The sequence below is a fragment of the Pinus tabuliformis genome, chromosome 5_1 (assembly GCF_031772625.1).
Source record: "Pinus tabuliformis cultivar Carrire ecotype Pingquan chromosome 5_1, CPIR1, whole genome shotgun sequence".
Classification (NCBI taxonomy): domain Eukaryota; kingdom Viridiplantae; phylum Streptophyta; class Pinopsida; order Pinales; family Pinaceae; genus Pinus; species Pinus tabuliformis.
Genome location: NC_142305.1, coordinates 504,696,850 through 504,703,460, shown reverse-complemented (window position 1 = coordinate 504,703,460; position 6,611 = coordinate 504,696,850). Strand labels below are relative to the sequence as shown.

Here is a 6,611-nt window from a genome sequence, read left to right as displayed (position 1 = left end):
AAAATCAGGGTCAATTTAACATTGTTATTTGAAGTTTATTTCTCCTTCATTTTATGATCTCGGGCTTCTTCTCAATTTTTCCATTTACATAACCCACTCTTCCTCTATGCTTATTCAGGTTAATTTAATTTTTGCAAGTGGATATTGCATCTTCAGTAGCCATTTTGTGAAATTATCTCAAATGTACCTTCAACATTATTATTTGTGTCCTCATAGGGTGATCAAAAGCCTATTTACCAGGCCTTTATATTGTTATTTTTCGTGGTAATAAATGTTGACTAAATGATCTTGAACATTGTAAATATATCATTTTGAAACATTAAATGTTGTGCAGAGATTGCATTGATTTTACAAGACACTTCAAGCTACTAGTTCATGCCGTATGACTTTTTCTTTACAACAACAGGTGCAAACGCTAGTATATACCATTGATAATTATAAAACATTAATATATAGCATTGTGATGATAAAATTTCACTATTTTTTTTACAGTGCAGGGAAGAGAAGCTCCATAGTATGTAGCGCTTGTTCTCATCTAGCTATCCATGAGTAAAATGACTCGAAACAAATACAAGTGACCAGATAATGAAAAGACGTGAGTATATGGTGCACTGATATTTTAGTCTCCACGTCAGCAATTTAAATGGAGTATGAACATCACAGTTTTGCTGACGTGGAGGTATGTTCGTTGGCGTTATGTTCAGAGTCAGGAGAAGCATTTTGAGCTTTACCCACATCGTTGTGTCAGCAGTGACGATTGTCATCCCTCGGTCTATTCGTGAAACTGTGTGGTTTGACTCGTATGCAGAGAAAACGTTCGACCGACACGTGGCGGGACAAGCAAATGGGGCAGCCAGCAAATTCAAATGCACCGAACCAGAGGCGGCGCCGACGATCACGTACCAGCGATGGGTATTGGCACCTGCACCCCGCTGACAACTGCAGGGTAGAAATCAATCCACATACTGACATCAGCGACTAAGAGAGTATCTTCGAATATTATTTCTATTTCAGGTCGTTAGGAAGCGACAAAATAAGATATTCGAACTTCGGACTCAGGAGGCGTTCAATTGTGACCCATTTTCTCGTCATGTTTGACGGCTGCAGAAGAGAATCTCGCAAGCAAACTCCGTTATCAGTGGATAGAAAACGTGTTCAAAGGTTTAAAAATCAGTAGTTGTGATTTTTTTGGAGATTTTTTTTTTTATTTTTTTTTAAATTTAGTAGCAATTCATTGAATTTACAAGTTTGATGGGTAAACTTGAATAATAGAAGTGTTGTAGGAGTTTTTCATAGTGCTGAATCTATATATTTAATCAAAAAATTACTTTAAATAGCACAAATCAAAATTTTACAAATAAGTAAAATATCTCAATTACCTTGTTATGTATATCAAATTAAAAGTAAATAATATTTACAAAGGCTCCTGGTCAAATTTGAAGTTTGAGAGCTACAAATCTACCGGCCATGGAAACTGATAAATCATGAACAGTTGGTAAATTTGACCTCCCACTGGTGGGTATTCCTCCGTTATATTTGACTCGTATTTCTCGGTTCGGTTCATTTCCTTCGTTTGGCTTTTATGTTAATTTGGGGTTTCAGGGGAGGTTCATCTGCAATGTGGGTGGGTGCCCACACGGGACTTTATATATTTCATCAATCCAACAATCTACTAATCGGATTCATCGGATCAGATTTCGCGGACAGCCCAAAGGAAATTGGTTCGAGAGTCAAATCTCTTTTTTCAGAGTAAAAAAGAGATTTGACTCTCGAACCAATTTCCTTTCGGCTGTCCGCGAAATCTGATCCGATGAATCCGAGAGTCAAATCTCTTTATAAGACACCAGGCTTAGCGTTTGAAGGAATAGCAGAAGCAGTAGCAGGTCAGGGGATCCAGAGTATTGAGAAGAAAACTTTGGCATAAGCATGGGAAGAAGAGATGCTGAGGCGGACTTACAATTGCCTCCAGGATTCAGATTCTTCCCTACGGAGGAAGAATTGATTGTGCATTACTTGTGCAGGAAAGCGGCCTTGCTGCCACTGCCCGTTCCCATAATTGCAGATGTGGAGCTCTACAAATATGACCCATGGCACCTTCCAGGTAATTTTGCGTTTTTTCCTCTGAGACTTGTAGCCCATAATTCTAAACAGATTCTAGAACGTAGAAACAGATGGAATTCAAAACTTATTGTTCTTTTACTTTTTGTTTACAGAGAAAGCCCTGTTTGGAGAAAAGGAATGGTACTTCTTCACTCCCCGGGATAGAAAGTACCCAAATGGCTCAAGGCCCAACAGGGCGGCTGGTTCTGGATACTGGAGAGCCACCGGTGCCGATAAGCCCATCACTTCCACTGCTTCTAAGGGAGGAAAGAAGAGAGTGGGCGTCAAAAAGGCTCTTGTCTTCTATGTTGGGAAAGCACCCAGCGGCTCAAAGACCAATTGGCTCATGCATGAATACCGTCTTGCCGATATTAACAGGCCTGCAAGGAAGAAAGACAGCTTAAGAGTGAGTAATTATGTCTTCTCTTTATTGGGTTTTGTGTAATTAGACACCTGTGTTGGGATCTTGGTTCACCACTGAATTCTATATTTTCCATGTCTGCTCTGTCATTTCATCTGTGTATACTCATTGAAAGTACTCTTCTTGTTGCAGTTGGATGATTGGGTTCTCTGTAGAATATACAACAGAAAAATCAGTGCTGAGAAATTAGCACTAGAGCAGAAGGAAAGCTTCAATGATGTACCAATGGAAACCATTGATGAAAAGGAGATGAAGGATGAGCCCACCTCAACTTCATTCAATCATAGCGCCATTGAACAGAGCAACCCGTCCTTTGACCATTTGAGCAAATTGGGATCTTCTCCAACATGCTACAACGCGGTTCCCCCTGGTGCTTCTCCCATGAATTCCAATATCTGTTTCCAGAATATGGATTTCTTGCAAAACTCAACAACCCCTTTTAGTGGCAGTACCCTTAAGGCTCCAGTGCAGAATACAGCATTCAACCCAATTTCCCCCTCACAGACAAATTGCAATTCAACAGAGTTAATTTCAGGATTGCATGATGATTTCAGCTATTCCAAGGCATCATCATTTTCAGAACCCATTTGGGAGAAAGAAGAAGTTGAGAGCAGCTTCAGATTGGAAAATTTCTCGCAGCAGCAGCAACAATCATTAGTTAATTTCGATCTGGAAGGTCTACAAAATCCCTTCCCTCATTTATGCCAATTAGATTTTAGTGATGCTTATCAAGATTGGTTTCTATCCTCATGAGCCCTTCCATTGAGTTCATGAACTTAGAACAAGGCTTATTGGCCTCTAATTAAATTACTTTTATAAATCTGCCTTCACTTCCATTGAATTAATGGACTTATAGCAAGGTCAAATGACCCAGGTTAAATCATTTTTTTATTAAGAGCTTCAGGGTTCTCCGGTATCAAACAGTTTGTTTTGTTCGTATACAAGGCATCAATATTCCGAGTTGTGTGAAGGTATTGATATTCCTCACCAATTTTCAAATCTTCCAAATAATATATACTTCCTCAAAATTTTCAACGAAAATTATCTATGGCGACGGGTTAATTATCTTAAAAAAATTAATAAATAGTATAAACAAGTTTATATAATTAGTTTTATCTGTCTTATAGTTTAATTATTCGACTTTGAAATCAGCAAATTAAATATTTTTTTAATGTATACAATGTTTTGTGATGTATTCTTACAAATTACAGTGCTGCAAGGTAAGATTCTTATTTCTATAACTTTGAATACAGAGAGATTTGGGAAAAAAAAAATCAATGGAAAAAACATCATTTTGCATTATTAAAAGTAATTACAATAGCTTGTTTCTGATTTCCGTCCTCTTTAAATATTACATTTCTGTTACAGATTTGTTATTCTATCTCCATTTAAAACTTAATACAAAATTCTACTTAACTATCATATCCCCAAATCTACCTATGTTTCCACTTAGAAATCTATTATAATAACCCTTCTGATTGTTTATGTAGTATCTTTGTCATTGTCTCAATAAGAATGATTACAACTTCAAAATGCATATTATGAAAATATTATGCTACAACATTTCTATATCGAGAGATTTGAAATTTAACACACAACATTTTGTTCATTGTCGATGCCTTTCAACAGATGAATTTTGATGTGATTATCTGTAAAAACATGTCTCAGAAACTTGATATGAATCATAGAATTCTAAATTCAATAACGAACTTTTTGTTTAAATCACCAACTTAACTAGAAATTTCTCTATAATAATATTCTTTCCATATAAAAGTTTCACTAAAGTCCAAAATAAATCACCAACTTACCGAGATATTTCTCTATAATAATATTGTTCCCATAAAGAAGTTTTACTAAAGTTGAAAATAAATCAATTCACATTATCCCTCAAAATTATAAACAACCAACACTTATCACTAGATTTTATTTTTTTTCTACATGATTAAGTAAAACAATACTAACTAACTCAATTATGTCCAATCATAAAAGTTAAATGAGAGACCATTTCACTACTTTCCAAATTCTAAAGCCATGATACATGCAACTCACTTAAAAACAAGTTACATTTTTAACCCTTTTTATATTGATTGTGAATAAAAATATAATTAAATTAATTTTAAAATTTAGAATTTAATTGAGATAGAAAATATTTTTAGTTTTTAATAAATAAAACATGTTAAATTAATTAATATATAAAAAATATGAAAAAAAATTATTTTCAAAATGAAAACAAAATATAAATAGATAATTTATTAATAATTTAATTGAATTGATATCACTATCACGCTGAGATCACAAATCAAGTTAAAAAATAACATAACTTTATTCTCTTCATAACGATTATGTCTTGACGAAGCATGCCCAGGAGAGCTTTATTTATAAGGGATGGAATGATACAGCAAGGAAATTGATAGAAAGACAAGTGGCATGAATGGAAATGCACATGGCATGTAATATCCCTGGTGTGAATTTATTGAAAGAGCCCAACATGATAGCATTGATAGGTTGTCTTTCCCTTACCTAACTCAAATGACCATGACTCTTGGGGAAGTTAGCACTTATGCTTTTTTACTGAACATTAACTTGATTTAAAAGGTTTATACTAGTGACTTGTTTTCCATAATAAAGTACAGGCTATCAGAGCTCAGGTTATGGCATGGCTATGTTAGGTTGTAGTAAAGCTTAGGTTATGCTAGGCTATATTAGGTTGTAATAGTGCTGAGACTATGTGTTAAGTTGTAGTAAAACACATAGGAACTATCATAATTAAAATTTTTTATTTAAAGTTAATATTATAAAAACAAAAATATTTATCTTTTAAATATTTTGTGTTGATTTTTCTAGCTTTGTATTGATTATTCTCTTATTCTGAAATGATTTCACTGTCATACTAACACGACTACTGACGATTTTCACCACCAATATTGTAGGTTGCCATATGTGTTTGCGTGTTTAAAGCAGAGGTCAGTACTGGCATGGACTTAATCACCTGGTGGCCTCTTATATTTTGCATCATTTAAAAAGAAAATGATAAGACATGCCCCACTCCATACATTAAATTAAGGGTGGTTGGTGTTGCTATTTCTTTGGAGCCGTCATTCCATTGCACGTGGTGTAGTCCATATGTGTTCTGCTACAACTGTATAAGAGCTCTGATTCCCTGTATTTTTGGTAAGAGCTAACCAGTTTGTCATAGGGCTGGTTAGCTGCATTCTGGATATCCGGATAAAACAAGCGTGGTGATTTTGTAAATAAAAAATAATGGTGTTATAGAATATCTAGGGCTCAGTTAACCAAACATTTAATGTCTTATGGCAGACTGGTTAGCTCTTGCTCTGTATTTTTTTTAGAGTAGTCTATAATGCACCTTTTTGGAAAAGACGACCACCTAAAAGCGTTGTTTTTTCGTTGATGCGACGTCGCCTAACCCCTGTCCCCCGCCATCCTCCGGTGTCGGTCCCTACTCCCTCATCTCTGGTGTTTTACTACCCGCTACATTAACTCACTCCCTCCGCCAACCTCATGCACTAATTTTGTCTGCCAACCTCCCGTTTAAATTTCATAAAATCCTCCCCGCGCCATATTTTCTTGCACAAATCCTCTGTATCCTTTGTATCCCCTATTGCAGAAACCAGAGCACAATATCGATACTTGTCAGGTTGTTGTTCACCTGTTCATGCACATCAGCTCCATACCGGGTCCTAGTGCGGTCTCACCTGTTCAGCAAATCAGACAATCAAGCAGGTACCACTACTTTTCTCATACGAATCGAAAACTTTGAGCACGATATCATTTTCCTATAAATGTTTGTTGGCTGATTTTATTCTCCCAAGAACTGTGTCTCCCGCTCTGGATCACTGTAGAGAATGACAGTGCAGAGAAATGACAGTGCAGAGAAATGACATTGTTGATAGATTGAGATGGATTAGGTGGAGGTCCTTTTGATGGAAATTTACAGCCTTCTTGTTGTGTAATAAAATTGGCGCATTAACTTGAAACGCCCAATCAAAGACAACAAATTTCTTGTAAAATTCCATTGACATATGTCTCATACAGTTCAATATGGTCCCTTTGTGAAATATTTGGCTAA

General features: G+C 35.8%; 1 pseudogene across 1 annotated transcript; it reads left to right on the top strand.

The window, feature by feature from the left end:
• The first annotated feature begins 1,776 nt into the window (after positions 1-1,776).
• On the top strand, positions 1,777-3,465 carry LOC149165697 (NAC transcription factor NAM-B1-like; annotated as a pseudogene). Its single transcript, XR_016260344.1, has 3 exons — positions 1,777-2,101; positions 2,214-2,506; positions 2,654-3,465. The product of XR_016260344.1 is annotated as an NAC transcription factor NAM-B1-like (transcript).
• Positions 3,466-6,611: the final 3,146 nt, after the last annotated feature.